The following is a 15,420-nucleotide window of genomic DNA, read 5'->3' as shown; positions in this document are numbered from 1 at the left end:
CTCCATTCCCCCTGGCCTGCCTCTGCCCCCTCCCTCACCGCAGCTCTGACCTTGGTACCCTGATACTTTGCACCTCTCCAGCACAGAGCCTACCAGTCAGAGATTTATCGATTGGAGGCTCAGAAGGGACCTGTTAGATCATCGAGTCCGACCCCCTGCCCTGGGCAGGAATGAGTGGTGGGGTCAGATGCCCCCAGCCAGGTGTCTGTCCAATCTCCTGTTAAAGACCTCCAAGGAAGGGGACAGCACCACCTCCCTTGGAAGCAAAATATTCCATATTTTGGCAACCCTCACTGTAAAGAATTTTTTTCCTGATGTCCAATCTGAATTTGCTTTCCTTAAGTTTGTGGCCATTGTTTCTAGTTACCCTGATAGGCACCCTGGTAAACATCGTATCCCCTATTTCCGGCTGTTCCCCCCGATGAGTTTGTAGATGGCCACTAGATCACCGCTCAACCTTCTCTTGCAGAGGCTGAAGAGATTCAGGTCCCTCAATCGGTCCTCGTAGGGTTTTTCCTGCAGGCCTTTAACCAGATGGGTGGCCGTCCTCTGAACCCTTTCCAGGTTATCTACATCCCCCTTGAAGTGCAGCACCCAGAACTGGACGCAGTACTCCAGCTGCGGCCTGACCAGTGCCGCATAGAGGGGAAGTATCACCTCCTTAGACCTGCTTGTGATGCACCTACTTATGCAAGGAAGAGTGCAGTTAGCTTTGTTTATTACTTCATCACATTGGCAACTCATGTTCATTTTGGAGTCGTAGTCAACTCCGAGATCCCTTTCCGCAGTTGTGCTACCCCCCAGGCTATAGGAGTGTTGATGATTCTTCCTCCCCAGGTGCAACACATGACACTTATCCTTGTTAAACTGCATCTATTCTGTTTCGCCCACTTCCCCGGCCGATCCAAATCTGCCTGGATTCGTTCCCTGCTCCCCCCATAGTTTGGTGTTGTCTGCAAACTTGGACAGGGTGCTTTCTACTCCCTCATCCAAGTCACTAATGAAGATATTAAACAGTACCGTTCCCAGGACAGAGCCCTGGGGGACTCCACTGCCCACATTTCTCCAGGTAGAACCCAACCCCTCTCTGGATGCATCCCATAAGCCAATTTTCCACCCACCAGACTGTGTAATAATCTACATTGCAACTGTTTAGTTTATTTATAAGAATTGGGTGTGACCCTGTGTCAAAGGCCTTTTTAAAATTGAAGTAAATAACATCAACTTCTATTTCTTCAGCCAAGCATTTTGTGACCGGGTCGTAAAAAGAAACCTGGTTAGTCAAGCAGGATCTGCCTGCTATGAACCCATGCTGGTTGTCCCTTAGCATTATTTTACCTGCTGACCCCCCCACAAAAGTGAACCTTAATTATTTTCTCAAAGGTCTTGCCAAGCACAGAGGTGAGGCTCACCAGCCTATAGTTCCTCCTTCCTCCCCTTCTTGAAAATAGGGACCACATTGGCCCTTTTCCAGTCCTCTGGGACTTGTCCCGAGCACCATGAGTGCTCAAACAGTCACTCCAGTGGTTCTGCTATGACTGCAGCTAATTCCCTAGGTACCCTAGGATGAAGATCATCACGGCCTGTTGACTTAAATACATCCAGCCCCTCCAAGTGCCTCTTTACTATGTGAACACTAACAGTTGGTGGGTTGGTATCTATCTCGTGCTTACCTAAAGTCCCATTGGGATGCATGTTTGTATCCATGTCCAGGAACACAGATGCAAAGAAATCATGATAGACTGTGCCAAGATGTGTAGCTGGTTTATACTGTAGACAAATATCCACTAGAGTTCAGAACCACCAAGCCCAGTTTACTTGTGACCCTAAGCTAGTTTTAAACCCATATTTATTTTCACCAGTGAAAGATGACTGCATTAGCCTACAGCATCAGAAAGCCATCACAAGGAGCAAAGTCAGCAACCTCTCTCTGATATACTGCATAACTGGAAGCCTGCACAATGTACCCCGGTACAAGTAAATTATGCAAAGGTTGGGATAAAAATCCTGAGAGGGAAACTTTTTGAATCATCTGTTAGCAATAAATAGTCTCTACTGGAAGGTCTCCAGAGAGCTGCAACAATCCAGGGTGTTGCAAAGGCAGGGGGAAGCAATTCAGCCTCCATTCAGGTGCGAATGTGGCACAACACTGTTCAGAGATAATGATGTGTCAGTATGGCAATGGCGCCAAGGTAGTCAGTAAATGACGGGCTCAGTCCCATACACAATCCCAGGTCCTTCATCCCTGGAGGTGGAAATAGTTTAACACCACTTTGAAGAAAAAATAATATTTTTGCACATACAAAAGTTCTTCCCTCCCTAGAGACTTCACTCAGAACGGACTAGATTTTGCCCATGCTGCTTCACACATAATACCTACAAACTTCCCTCAGAGTCCTGCACAATCAGAAAATACAGTTCGGTCCTGTACATACGGTGGAACCCGATAAAAAGTAGACTTGGGCATAACAACTATATTTTCTGTTTGAGAAATAATAGGATTAAAAGACCGGTGTGTTCATTGTTTGTCATGTGCAAGCTGTAAGCTAGGTCAGAGCATACTCTGATTAAAATAAAAGCGACTGGTGAAAAAATATTCTCTATGAAATGGATGAGTTTGACAAATCAATCATTTTACTGTCACCGAATGGCAGCCAACTGTGACATGGAACTTACCAGAGAAAAAAGAACAAAACTACCTGTTTATATGACATTAAAGACCTCATTTTAAAGACTCAGATACAGTTCTGTGAGAATTGTCTGACTCGGGTTTTGAAAACCCTTTAAAATATGGAGAACACACTAATGACTGGAAGAAATATTCATACTCCTTATATAAGACTCAGCATAGTAGGCTAATGCTAGATTAGACTCAGTTAACCACGTTAGCCTGGCAGAAGGCAGGGTGGATTTGTACTTTATAGACCAACTAAATCAGAGATGTACATTTAAAGAAAAACATGTGTCAGGTATCCAGGTTGTAGCCATTTTGGTCTAGAGGTAAAGGCAATCCAGACTTATAGTAGGGATGGTATCTTTTATTAGACCAACAAGATTTTTGCAAAAAATTTATTTAATTGCAAGCTTTTGGGCATAAACACTCTTCATCAGTCATTGGAGAAAAGATTGTAAAAGATTTGCATCATCACAGGTCCTCACAGGAGGTGAGAGGTTTTATAGCAGCTATGAACTGACTGCCCAGAGGAGTTTTCCAACTATGGACTCCTCTGTGAAATCCTATGAAATATGAACTTTCATTTCTACACAGAACTACAATTTTCTCCGATGCCTGATGAAGGGTGTTTGTGCCCGAAAGCTTGCAATTAAATAATTTTTTTTTCAAAAATCTTGTTGGGCTAATAAAATATATTATCTCTACTACAAGTCCTGATTGCCTTTAAAGAAAAGCATGAAACCTAACACATCTGAGTCCTGATCCCTGGGTCCTCCAGGAACTGCCATTAGAGAAACACCACAACTACCGGTGACACCTACTCCAGAACCTATACAAAAATCTAGTCAATAAAAATAATCATGACTAATGGCTAAACTATCTGGACAGCAGCAATCAATAGCATGTCTTCATTAAACTAGATTCTGTAGCTAGGAATAAGGATAATGTTATAATGCATTATGAGTAAGGTGACCATACATCCTGGTTTGGCTGGGACAGGCCTCGATTTCATAGACTGTATCCCAAGCTGTTGGCTAAAATTGAAGCGAAAATCCTAAATTGGTGGCACCACCCCATCCTCCTGAGCAGCAGCTGGAGGCAGAGAGTGGGCTGGGGTGATCACTAGTCCTTCAGCCTGGCGTGGGGATCGGCCGAGGGAGGGGGTCCAGGCCAGGCTTCAGGCACCTGCACAGGGCAAGCCGGGATGGCTGCATGCTGCTGGCTGCCTTGTTCCCTGCTGCTCCATCTGCTTCCAAGACCCTGGGCTGTGTGTGGCAGCCCTGGGCAGCTGCCAGTGGTGGGAGGCAAGTGCTGTATGGCTGTGCCCAGAGGACACCCAGCCAGGACCAGCCTCTGGACACAGAGGATGGAGCCTGGCTGCAGGCCTCCGCACTGATCCACCCTCAGGGCTCTTGGAAGCCACAGGAAAAGTGTGTGCATGCGCGCACGCGTGCACGCACTTGCGCGATGCACACATGCACAATGCACCTGCCGTCCCAGATTTCCTTACCCTGTCCCAGATTTCCTTCAAAATACTATGATCACCCTAATTAATGAAGCAAAAATTGTGATGGCTTAGTCAGAACAGTCATATTGGATACGGAGCGTTATTAGCCACCACCAGCAGGGTCTTGCCGTCTCAAGATCTGAAAGAGGACTGGAATGCCATATGACAGTACACGCCAGCAAGATCAGACGGATACTGAGTAATCTTGACCTTCCTGACATCTTCAGCAAAATAAGGCATATGAGAAATCCAGAGAGACAACAGTTGCCCATCAAAAGTTATGGCTCCTTCAAAACAGCTAGTTGTGCAGAGATCATGACTTGAAATCAGTGCAGAACACACAACCCAGGAGACAGCAGGGCATCAGGGTAAAAGGCATGTCTACATAAGTCAAGAAGGCAAAGCCACTGGAGCCAGGTACATTTAAAAAGAATGATTCATTCAGCAGGGCCATGCAAAGATCATTCAGAGATTGGCAGGAAGGACTAAGCTAGAGAAAGGACAAAGTGTGGTAGGAATTTCCTTAACCCCCATTTTTTTACTAAATCCACTATGTAATTGTAACAGGCTGCCAATGTGGGCTCACCAGATTGGCTTGACATACTTCCCCTGAGCTAGAAACAGTGCTGGTGGACTCTGAGCAACCCCAAGGGTGGAGCAGGGGAGCCCTGCCCTGTGGAGAAGGAGAAGCCAGTCGAAAGAAGGGGTTTTAAATCTCCACTTTCGCAGGGAAGGGGGATAGCCGGGGTTGGGGACGTGCCACCCTGAGCCCTGGTTGGCTGGTTTGCAAGCCAGGGAGGGACTGCTGGAGGGGATAAAAGCAGCAGCCGAACTGGCATGGGGGGTGCTGATTGTGACTCTGGGGAACGATGCAGGAGGCCTAAGAAGAGCTGGGGTGAGCTGACCCAGCAGAGGGAGCAGAGAGACCCCTCTGAAGAGCCTCGAAGGCCCTGGGAGAAGAAGGCAGCAGCAGTCGGCCGTGCCTCCAGCCCTGCAGCAGAGAGGGAGCTGCGGCCAGGGCTTGGGGCAGAGAGCTGGTGCCCCAAGGCCCCATTGCAGTGTGCTGGATGTGCTGTGCATCCTGGAGGCTAGGGGTGGCAGTCGGTCCCCCACTCCACCTCGGAGAAGAGACAGCAGCCAGGAGTGCAGGTGGCATCCTTATCTGGAGCAGGAAGCGGGGCAGGTGAGTTGGGGAAACCCCTCACCTTTCCTGGGGAAGCAGGACAGCAGCAGGCAAGGCACTGGGTTCCTGATGAGTGGCAGAGCACCAGGACAAGAGTCCCTGGGAGCTTGGGGCGCAGGCCGGCACTTGGAGCGGGATTGGTGAGCCGGGAGGGGTGTCCAGGCAGTCATCTGGAGCAAGGGTTTAAAGCAATGACCCCTGGGAGCTGCCTGTGCTGCTGGCCCTCTGCCACTGACTGCCTCAGAGGGACTCAGCCCTGTCCCTTATTCTGCAGCTGATTGTCATCCAGTGGAGTCCCTGAGCTTTGTGCTTGGGTCATGCTGATTGCTGCAGGAGCCTACTCTGTTGTTTGCCTTTTTCGTTGCCATGGAGGGTCACCCTTCAGCCTCTTTGGGGGGTTGGGGTTTGGTACAATTTGATTGCTGCAGACCAGAAGAGCTTAACCTTTTGCAGTCTGTCACTTCTTGGGAAGCCTGTTGGAGCTGCAGGGAGTGACCACCTTGCTTCCTTGCAGTAGCATCTCAGCAGTGGCTGAAAGCTGGCAGTTACCCGACCTGTGGTTCTTGAGTCAAGGTTGACTAATGCATTCGGGTTTGTTTTGTGATTCTGGTTATGCCGTTTCAGTTCACTTGTAAATAACCTTTCCTGTTGTTCTTGTTTTGTAAATGAAATGTAAATAGGTAAATCAGTTAAGCATTAAACTTTCTTGGGACCACGGGCTGCCCTGTGGGGAGCAGGGGCCGGCTGGAAAGTAAATTGGTGCTGGCTGGAAGCCCTGCCCCACCCTCACCACAGCATCCCTGATATTGGGCAGGGGTGGCAACTATTGGGCCACCACCTGGGTTACATAACAAATAACTAAAGAATGCAGGCAGTTAAAATTCTTGTGATTTTGCTTATTGGTACTGAATGATTAAGTTACTCTACCTTCAAGTAATATGGGCATATATTTTGCATGTGTGCCCTATGCTAAGTGAGAGCATATTTTACAACTGCTGCCATAAACTATATTTCCATTAAGCAGCATTCACAAACAGTGGCTTATAGCAAAGGTAATCACTGCTAAGTTAAATGTGACATGGGGTTCTCGAACAATAGCACTTCTCTTAACACATGTTTCCATTATACATCAACCCCTGACAACCTTCCCAGCAAAATAAGGAGGTCAAGGAAATAGTCAAAGCTGGCAAAGCAAAGTCTCAGAACTACTATTATTAAGCCCGGCAACTTGGAAATTGAGAGTTGCTGATGGAATGATAAAGTGTCATCTAGCCTAGAGGTGAACACAAAGCCAACAACTCTTCGTTGAGCAGCCCCATCAGCAAGGGCAAAAGAGCAGGGAAACTGAAAATTAGAGGGAACGAAACAGAGGAGAATCTACATTGACAGTGCATTTGCAAAATGGGCTGAATGGGAAATGCACCTAGTGAAGCAGGGTACATTAAATAAAGAAACAAAAATGTTGGATCAGACGCATCCCTTCCCTCATAAATACAAATGCTGGAATCACAGAAGGTCAAACAGGCTGAGTCACTTCACAGCCCCTTGGGAAAGAAAATTGATTCACCAAACCTTGGGGCTGGTCACAGAAACCTATAAATAAGGACTCCTGAGAAAAATGTGTAAAAGCCATGGACAACAACAGAAGCAGCAATGTTTGAGATGGAAGGCTGTTGATTTTGCAGAGAGCTGGCCTGTAACAGGCTTCAAAAGAGCACATCGCAACGGCATGTAGTAGCTGTCCAGCAGACCTCCAATGGTTATCTTGCATCACATATCTAACCTTTGACCCCTGTGGCAATTTTCGGCAGATAGCACTTGATATTTTAACCAACAGCTACTCATGTTTTTTTGATTCTTTGAAGAATCCCGGCACATTCATAAAGGTCAGCAATAATGCTACCCTACAGAAAAAGTGTTTAGCAGCTCACTACAGTGTGATATCAGCTATTCAAGTACAGATCCATTAAACTTAACTATTGCATCCCACTGGGCATTTGAGCAGCAACCATAGCAGTTTAAAAAGTTTAAATCTGGGTCAAAGGCTCCTAGAAAGAAACCACAACAGAGTCACAAAGCGCCCAGCCCACAGAGTCCATACCATTTACTTTTGAAAATCCTCAACAAAGCACCAGAAAAAAAAAAAAAGAGGAGACACAAATTTACCGGCGCAAGTCCAGAAGTCTGCAGATGGGAGGCGACTACCCCCCGTTATAAAAAAGAAACAAAACAGCTCCGTAAAAATCAAGCTCACACAGCTATTGTTAACCTCCACCCTCCTCCCTCACAGCGTCAAACTAAAAGCTAGTTGGCAGCAAGCAAAAGCAAATGGAAATTAAAATCCTAAAGCCAAATGCACAGCATGACCCAGTGTTCATGTACTGTAGGTTTAATGCATATTCACAAGGGGAGCAAAGAAATCTTGACTGTGAATACTCTGGCTGTCCTGAGTCAGTGTTCACTATTCAAGAGAAAGAAAGCGTTGGGAATGTTTGAAGTATCCATTCAAAATCAAACATATACATACCCCGTCCAACAGGAAAACAAGCACTTCATTTTTCTAAGTACAAGTGCAAACTGCTATGATTTCACACCATTTCCCCTCGGCTCAGCTTGGAGACTTCCTTAAAAGCATTGAGAGCCTTGGTAATGGCTTCTCTATTTCTACATGCCCTTTCATCACGGCACTCCTAGTCTTTTCTTCCAATTTGGAAATCCACCTGCTTAGGGTGTTACATATTTCTGCAGCAGATTACAGGTGTGAAGACCACACAGATATATAAAATCGAGGTCGCGCCAGCTTCTATATTACAAGACAGTCCACGTCTGGTTGGATACATGCCACCTATCAGCATGGCGAACAGTTCACTCTGATACTACTCCCGTACAAGGATGCACCTTGGCAAGACTCACCAATTAAGACCAAAAGACCTAAAGAAAATACACAAACAAAAGGACTAACCCCAGCCTCCAAGGATGGGGTTTGCAGGGTTAGAGGGGAAGGGGAGAGCAGGGGAGGTTCCCCCATATGTCCCACAACAAAATAGCAGCTTCTTTGCTCATCCCCATTTCACATCCCGTAATAGGCCCATTCAGAGACTCAACAGCATGCTAGATTGAAAGACAGAGCCCAAAAAACGTAGTTAGACCTAGGAAGAGAGGTTGTACAACATAAACAGGAGCAATGCAAGCTTATGTTCTCACCTATCCTTCCCCTTGCCGACATGCCTCCAACCAGGGGCCGGGGGGCCTCCATTGGGAAAGAGGAAATGGTTTAGTTTGCCTAGATATGGCCAAGGAGTCCCAAGAGACTCATTACAGCCACAATATCAGTAAAAATACCCAAATCCTTATACATGCCATTGCTTAAAACAGCACAAAACCTGTTGTAAAGTATCCCCCAACAGCTCTCTGACATTGGCTACTCATCTCTCTTACCCTGGCTGCTCTGTTCATGTCGCATTGCCTCTACAACCTCCCCGTAGTCAGAAGCATACAGTTCCTACTGGAACAGGTAGGATGATGATAGCAGCCACCACTTTCTCCTTTGAAATAAAGATCAAATACAAGCCAAATAAGTCTCAGCAATAAATCTTGGCTGTTGACACATCGCATTAGAGCAGTGGTTCCCAAACCTGTGGGTCACAATCACAAAGGGGGTTGCAACATCAGCAGATGGGGTCACAATAAACAGGGTTCTGGGTCTTCTTTTTGCTGCAGGAAAATGTAGAAAAAAATGCAGATTTTTCCTTTAAAGGAGAAAAATGAAGGAAAACATGGGTTTCCCCTTGCAGGCTGGCAGTTCAAGCTTGCAAGGGGCTGCTGGTGGGGCTGGGGGAGAGTTACTGGAGGCAGGTGGCACCACGTGCATGCACGGCAACAGCAGCGACTCAGAGTTTTGCCCCTGCTGTTGTTGGGCAGGGAGAGGATGCCTCAGCTTGGTGGCCATAGCGGTGCAGCATTTCATCCCATGCCAGGTCCTGCTCTCTGAGCCATGGAGCACCTAGGGGGTGGGTAGCAGGGCAGGGAGCCCTGAGCCCGCAGTGGGCAGCCTGTAGCCTTCATCTTCTCCCCATGATGGGCTCTGCTCCAGCCATGCCACCCCTGAGGGTGGGAACCGGGGCTGGGTGGGGGAGCCAGGCTCTGTGCTCTGCTCTGGATGCAGCAGCTGGTGGCTCTGGTGCTGCTGGGAGGGGTTGGGGGCTGCAGGTTGGGAGTGATGGGCCATGCTGAGAAAATGGGGTCATGCTGAGGAATCGTTTGGGAACCACTGCATTAGAGGCTTGTTGTTGCTACTGCATTGTCACAGTGCGCTACAACCCTAGTTTTGCTCTTAACTCAACTTCCATCCACACACAAAGCATCTCTACCTCCAGCTCAGGGATATTTCCAGATCAAAATTAGTGAAGCCATCCGGGAGTATGGGTGGCAACCTGAGCGCTGCTGACACTGAACCTAGTAACATAGTGGGGAAGCAGCAGCTCAAGATATAACAGCTCAACAGGTACTAACCTAATCACCCTGTGCTGCTAATCAAATCACTCTGTGTTGTTTCACAGTATAGTCCCTGTCACTTGAACTAGATAAATAGAATAACTTGAGCTAATGGGTGCAGTAGAGACAAGCCATATCCTTCTGGTGCCATAATTAGAGTGAAAGACATATGCTACGCGTTTCACACAGAGCATGGGAACTAGACTATCTTCAACTTCAGGGGATGTGCTCAAAAGAGAGGAGACTGGTTTAAAAAGAAAACCACCTGTTGCATTCCAGTGAAAGCTGTTTGGTTCAATGTTTCTATGTATTTAACCGAGGTTAAAAAAGAAAAAAGCTCTCAGGTTTCTAAAACGTTTTTAAAATCCTTTAGGGCAGTGGCTGACAACCTTTAGGAGCAGCCGGCCAAAATGTCATCACTTGCTCTGCAGCAGGCTAGCGTGTCTCACTTGTCCATCGCCCATTCTCCCAGGCACCATTGCACTTGTAAATCGCCCCATCAGTGCAGAAACCCCTTACTGCTAAGTTTCCACCAATATCTGGGCTTTGCAGGCCAGATAAAAATCACCCCATGACCAGGATCCAGCCCATGAACCATGGGCTGCCCACCCTTACTTTTGGGTTCTCCCCATCAGACATGCCACATCCTATTTAGGACGCAGCAATAGCAGCATGATCTAGGCCTGTTTCTGTGCATTTAATCACAACCACTGGTCAACACTTCCCTCTAACTGTAGTTAGTCCATGTTGCTGGAAACTGAACAATCAAAAATTTTAAATGAGAGAGCAGGATATGTTCTCTGTCACAGACTTCTCCTCTGGGAAATGCCGTTTTCTAACAACAAGGATTGAGGCTTCCTCCGTTATGGGACACAGGAATGCCATGATCTTCCATTTCATAATAAATGTTTATACTTTTTAATAAACATATTGTATACGTCACTGGCCCCCCTATTTTCATATGGGATTTTAATATTCTCTGGACTCCTGATGTTATGAAGGAAGAGGAACTTGCTTTCTGGTCTGAGTTCCAGCTCTCACATGCTATTCCCGATTCACAAATTAAATATTCCATTTTTGTATCTGATTAAATAATACCAATCTTCTGCAAAGAAATGTGCTTAGGGCAAAGTTATGGCTCAGAAGAACTCAATTTGTGGAAACAAAACACACTCCTTCAAAGGGGAGGGTGGACTAGATTCATTTAACATTTTTTTAAAATTAGGGAAAAAAAAAGGAAAGAGCTGACATGCGTAACAAAGTTTGGGAAACCCATTTTCCATGCTCTTTTTTCATAAACTTTACATTTTTTTCTGTTTTTAGAGTCTCTACTGCTTCAGCGACAGATGCGATCAAAGTGTTTTCTTCTGAAGTCAGGAAACAAGCTTGCCACGCTGCTTTGATGACAGCTGTGTTCTCGCACTCTGCTCCCAGAGAGAAGGTGCACAATTGAGTTTGTCTTTTTAAAATACTCCTCACGCTCACCTTGATTTTTTTCTTTAGCTGGCTAAAAAATTTCACGTTGCATTGTTTCATTCTTGTTGTTAATAGCCCTGCTGCTAATGTTCCCCTGCAGCCTTTCAAATGAGGATTGCAAAGCCTCCCAGCACTGGCAGGTGGGGTGGGTGGACTGGAGCCCCCAACTTCAATGGGGCTCCAATCCACCTACCTCAACCTCCAGCGGTGGTTGAAAAAACCTCAGACCCAATTCCCTCCGCTCCCTTTCCCCCCTCCCATGTTGCAAATCACAACAGGCTGGGAGCTGCACAAACACAAGTTACAGAACACGTTCCGTTTTGGAGCAAGTTCATATGAACCCTTGTGCAAAGAGGGTTCAGATTTTCATGGAATCAGGCCCCTTTAAAGCACCTTGCAGCTGTGCACTTCTGTTTGGCCATGGCTGTAGACCACTTTCTGGGGCCAGATGAAGGGAAAATTATGACTTCTGTCCACACCCATAAACAGCAACTAAGGCCCAGATCCTACAATAATTTGTGCATACGTTTAACCTTACCAGCTGCAAGCACCTCCATTGAAGTCAATAGCGCTGTAGTAGCAAAACATTGAGAACTTAGCCCTCTCCTTCCCCACCCCTGCAGCCCCCCACACCCCGATCATTAGGTCACTCTTAATAGTCATATTCCCCATTGATGAAGCAGACAGTTCAAGCAACCATTGGTGAAATCCCAGAAAGTTTAGCCTTTCTTAATAATTTGATAAATAGTAAACTTTTGAAATACAGAAGCAGTAATTTTTAGGATATGTAATGCAACCAGAAAAGTGGAATGTGCTTTTATAGAAAGCAGAGTTATTTGATCTACATATATTTTTAATGCATGATGACTGCGACACTGACATGACTGAATAATTAAGCAAGTTTTCAGTTGCAAAAGTGAAAAATAAGAACATCCAAAATAGCCCAAAATAATCATTCATCTTTGTCATCAACTCTAAAGAGTGCGAAAATATTTGATGAAATTTCATCTTCAAAATGTGCATCTGGGCTGAGGCCAGATTTCATCCAAAAATATGAATGTGACAAGCATTTATAAACCTATTTAAAGAGACATGCAGTTATAATAGGCCAAGAAATGACCCATAATTGTAGTGGTGCTACCAAATGCCATCCGTTACACACATTCACAGTCCACAAATACACACAACATTTTCCTGAGGAAACTATTCCCTACTGTGCTGGAAACTAGATTTTCTAATTGTGATATTCGGTGTTGATTAGCGGTGAGTATGTCATCCAGCCTGCAGGGTTCCCTAAGGGTCTAGAAATTTGGCATTGAAAGAGTGGTGGTAGCATTCATTGCTGTTCCCCTACTGACAAATATATGGACCCATGGAAAGCCCTACAGGCCAGATAACATGACCCTATGCACCAGACCATGCCAATGCATAGATGGATCCAGTCATGTGGGGTGAGGCAGCTGAATCCAGATGCCAACCCCACATGGGAACCAGCCCACAGACCAACCCCACATGCCATTCATGCAGTCCACGTGACCAGAAGGTTGGGTATGAGTTGTGTTGATATACGTATGTCAGGTCTGTCCATCTTTTAAGTGGCCAAGGGCTACATGCCCCATAGGAGACAGCATGCCATGAGCCCCCAGGGTTCATGCCCAGCCCCCAGGGAGCTTATGCACCTCCACCCCATACAGACAGATAAGTGCTCCATGCTGCATTGCATGTGCAGGCAGGTGCCCCACCTCACCTTTAGCTGCCTAGTCACAGGTTCCCCTGCTGCACTGCCCAACCCTCGGGTCAGGGGGCATGTAGCAGAGGACAGAGGATGGAGGGGAACCCTGATACTCCAGTAGCTGCTGCAGCCTGAATAATAAGGGCAGTCATAGCTAGCTGGGTGGGTGCCTGCAGTCCGGGGGCGGGGGCACATGTTGGACAGTCCTGGTCTACTTTAACTGAAATTTGAAATATGAAAGAATATTTACAAAGGGTCCAATCCTACACAGTCCATACTGATATTGGATGCAGTTTAATAAATTATTTATAAAAACAGGTTGATTAAAGTGGGCTATAAGTCTCAAACCCACAGTGGTGGGTGCAGTACTATTATTAGGGATTACAGCTACATGGATACTAAACAGACAGGCAAGGGTTACTGAGGTGCACAGTTGTGACATCCATTCCCCACATCAGGCACAGGCCTCTTTAACCACATCACTGTATCATGCCTAGTAACAGAGGAAGGCACCCACTCTACTTGGGTGGCTGTGCAGGCACAATGACCCCTGAAAACTCTCCAGCCTACCCTAATATGTATAAAGACCATGTCTAGAGATGACAGGCCAGGTCAGTGTTCATGATCAAGAAGCCACAGAAATTACAATGGGCAAATCGTAAGAAATGAGGGCTGGACCTCATGAGGCCGTCTAGTTCAGTCCCCTGGTGCAGATAGTATCTATGGCCAACTTATTTCTGCCTCCTGCCAGTACAGAATCCGTTTCTATCCTGCTAGTCCTCCCTAAATAGGTTTCTAACTATTTCTTGTCTACATGTCCTTTTGGTTGATCAGCTCTTCCTGGACCTTTTCCTCTCCTTCCCACATTTGGCTGCCCTTCTTCCAAACTCCCACCCGACAACTCAACTGGTCTTTGTTCTTCCACTCATTATTCTTTTTTAAAGCTTTTCCCTGTTCATGCCCATCTTTCTGTCCAAAGCCTTTACTTCCTTGCCAGTTACTCTCCTGACTTTCCCTCCTACCAGCTCTTTGCACATACTACCTTAACACATACCTTTGTTAGCCTCAAAGCGATTGACTCCCTTTACTAGAATGCAGGAACGTATAGCCTTGGTGACTATTCTCATTTTCAGCAATGAATACATGAAAGTCTATTCACCAAACCTTTCCAAAGGTCTATTTCCAGAAGCAAATATCACACTCCTGGAAATAGTTTAAGATCCCTAATATTCATCAAGTCTCAGTATACACTATAATGCACAACATGAATGACACAAGGAAACCTATTAACTCTCTTCTGGATTATCAAACAGATAAAATGCAAGATACATCCACCTTTACTGTATACAGTTCCTATTTCTTATCCACTTATTCACCCAGCATTAATTTAAAACACAAGTGAGAGTCAATGCACCTTTTAAAATGGATATTTTCTGCTGATTTAGCCCTGGAAGGATACCTTTCTACTGATTTTTCCCCTCTTCTCGTTAAAATAGCATCTTGAAACCAATTTAAGTTAACTAGAAGAATGATCAAAGATCACACACTGCCTGCAGCCTACTTGTGCTCCGTTTCTGATATGGGTCAGCCCATAGGCATTTGAATACAACACTGTGGGTTAAAACATTATTAGTGTAGCTCGTAGTGTATAGCTGATTAGCTGTCTAGTTTAATGGAATTTTTTCTATTTTATGCTGTTTCAGAAAATCTCATTTGATAATACAGTCTTCTGAAGATATGGAGGGATATTCACAGTCTAGTATTAGGAATATATTGGGACATTTAGAATATGGCATTCTTCAAAAGCAGGCATTAAGCTGCTTATTTGAAAGAGCAGATGTTAAAAATGGGTTAAAATGTTTTGTTTTTTTAAATCACATCATGCCTTAAAATGGAAGAGAGATATCCCTATTATCCTCTCAGCTAGAAACACAGAGTAATCCTCTGAAACCTGGGTTGCAAACATACTCTATAATTGTGTATTCTCTGGAACAGTTTCAGAATCACAAGGCCAGCATAACAGCGAGATGTTCTTGTGACCGTATAAAGCAAGTCAAGTTCTCTCGTTCCCCAAGTCCCCGAGAGATGGTTCTAACCTTCGTATGTTTTCTTACCTTATTTACTTGCATACAATATGCACTTTCCCCAAAAGCCAGCTGCTGAAAATTGTGGCACACCATATATGCAAGAAAGGTGGTACTAAGATTTTCTGCTGGTTACCGCAAAAGCAAAAGTCAAAACTGCATACAACTCTCAGGGAGCAGAACAATGAGCAGAGTCTGCTCCCCAGCTGCTGCTACTCACTGACTGCAAGGAAAGATCTTCTTTTTCTTTATTGTCCCTTTGAAAAACAA

Source organism: Gavialis gangeticus, unplaced genomic scaffold (assembly GCF_001723915.1).
Source record: "Gavialis gangeticus isolate Ggan-Ray unplaced genomic scaffold, GavGan_comp1, whole genome shotgun sequence".
Classification (NCBI taxonomy): Eukaryota; Metazoa; Chordata; order Crocodylia; family Gavialidae; genus Gavialis; species Gavialis gangeticus.
This window is presented reverse-complemented; position numbering follows the sequence as displayed.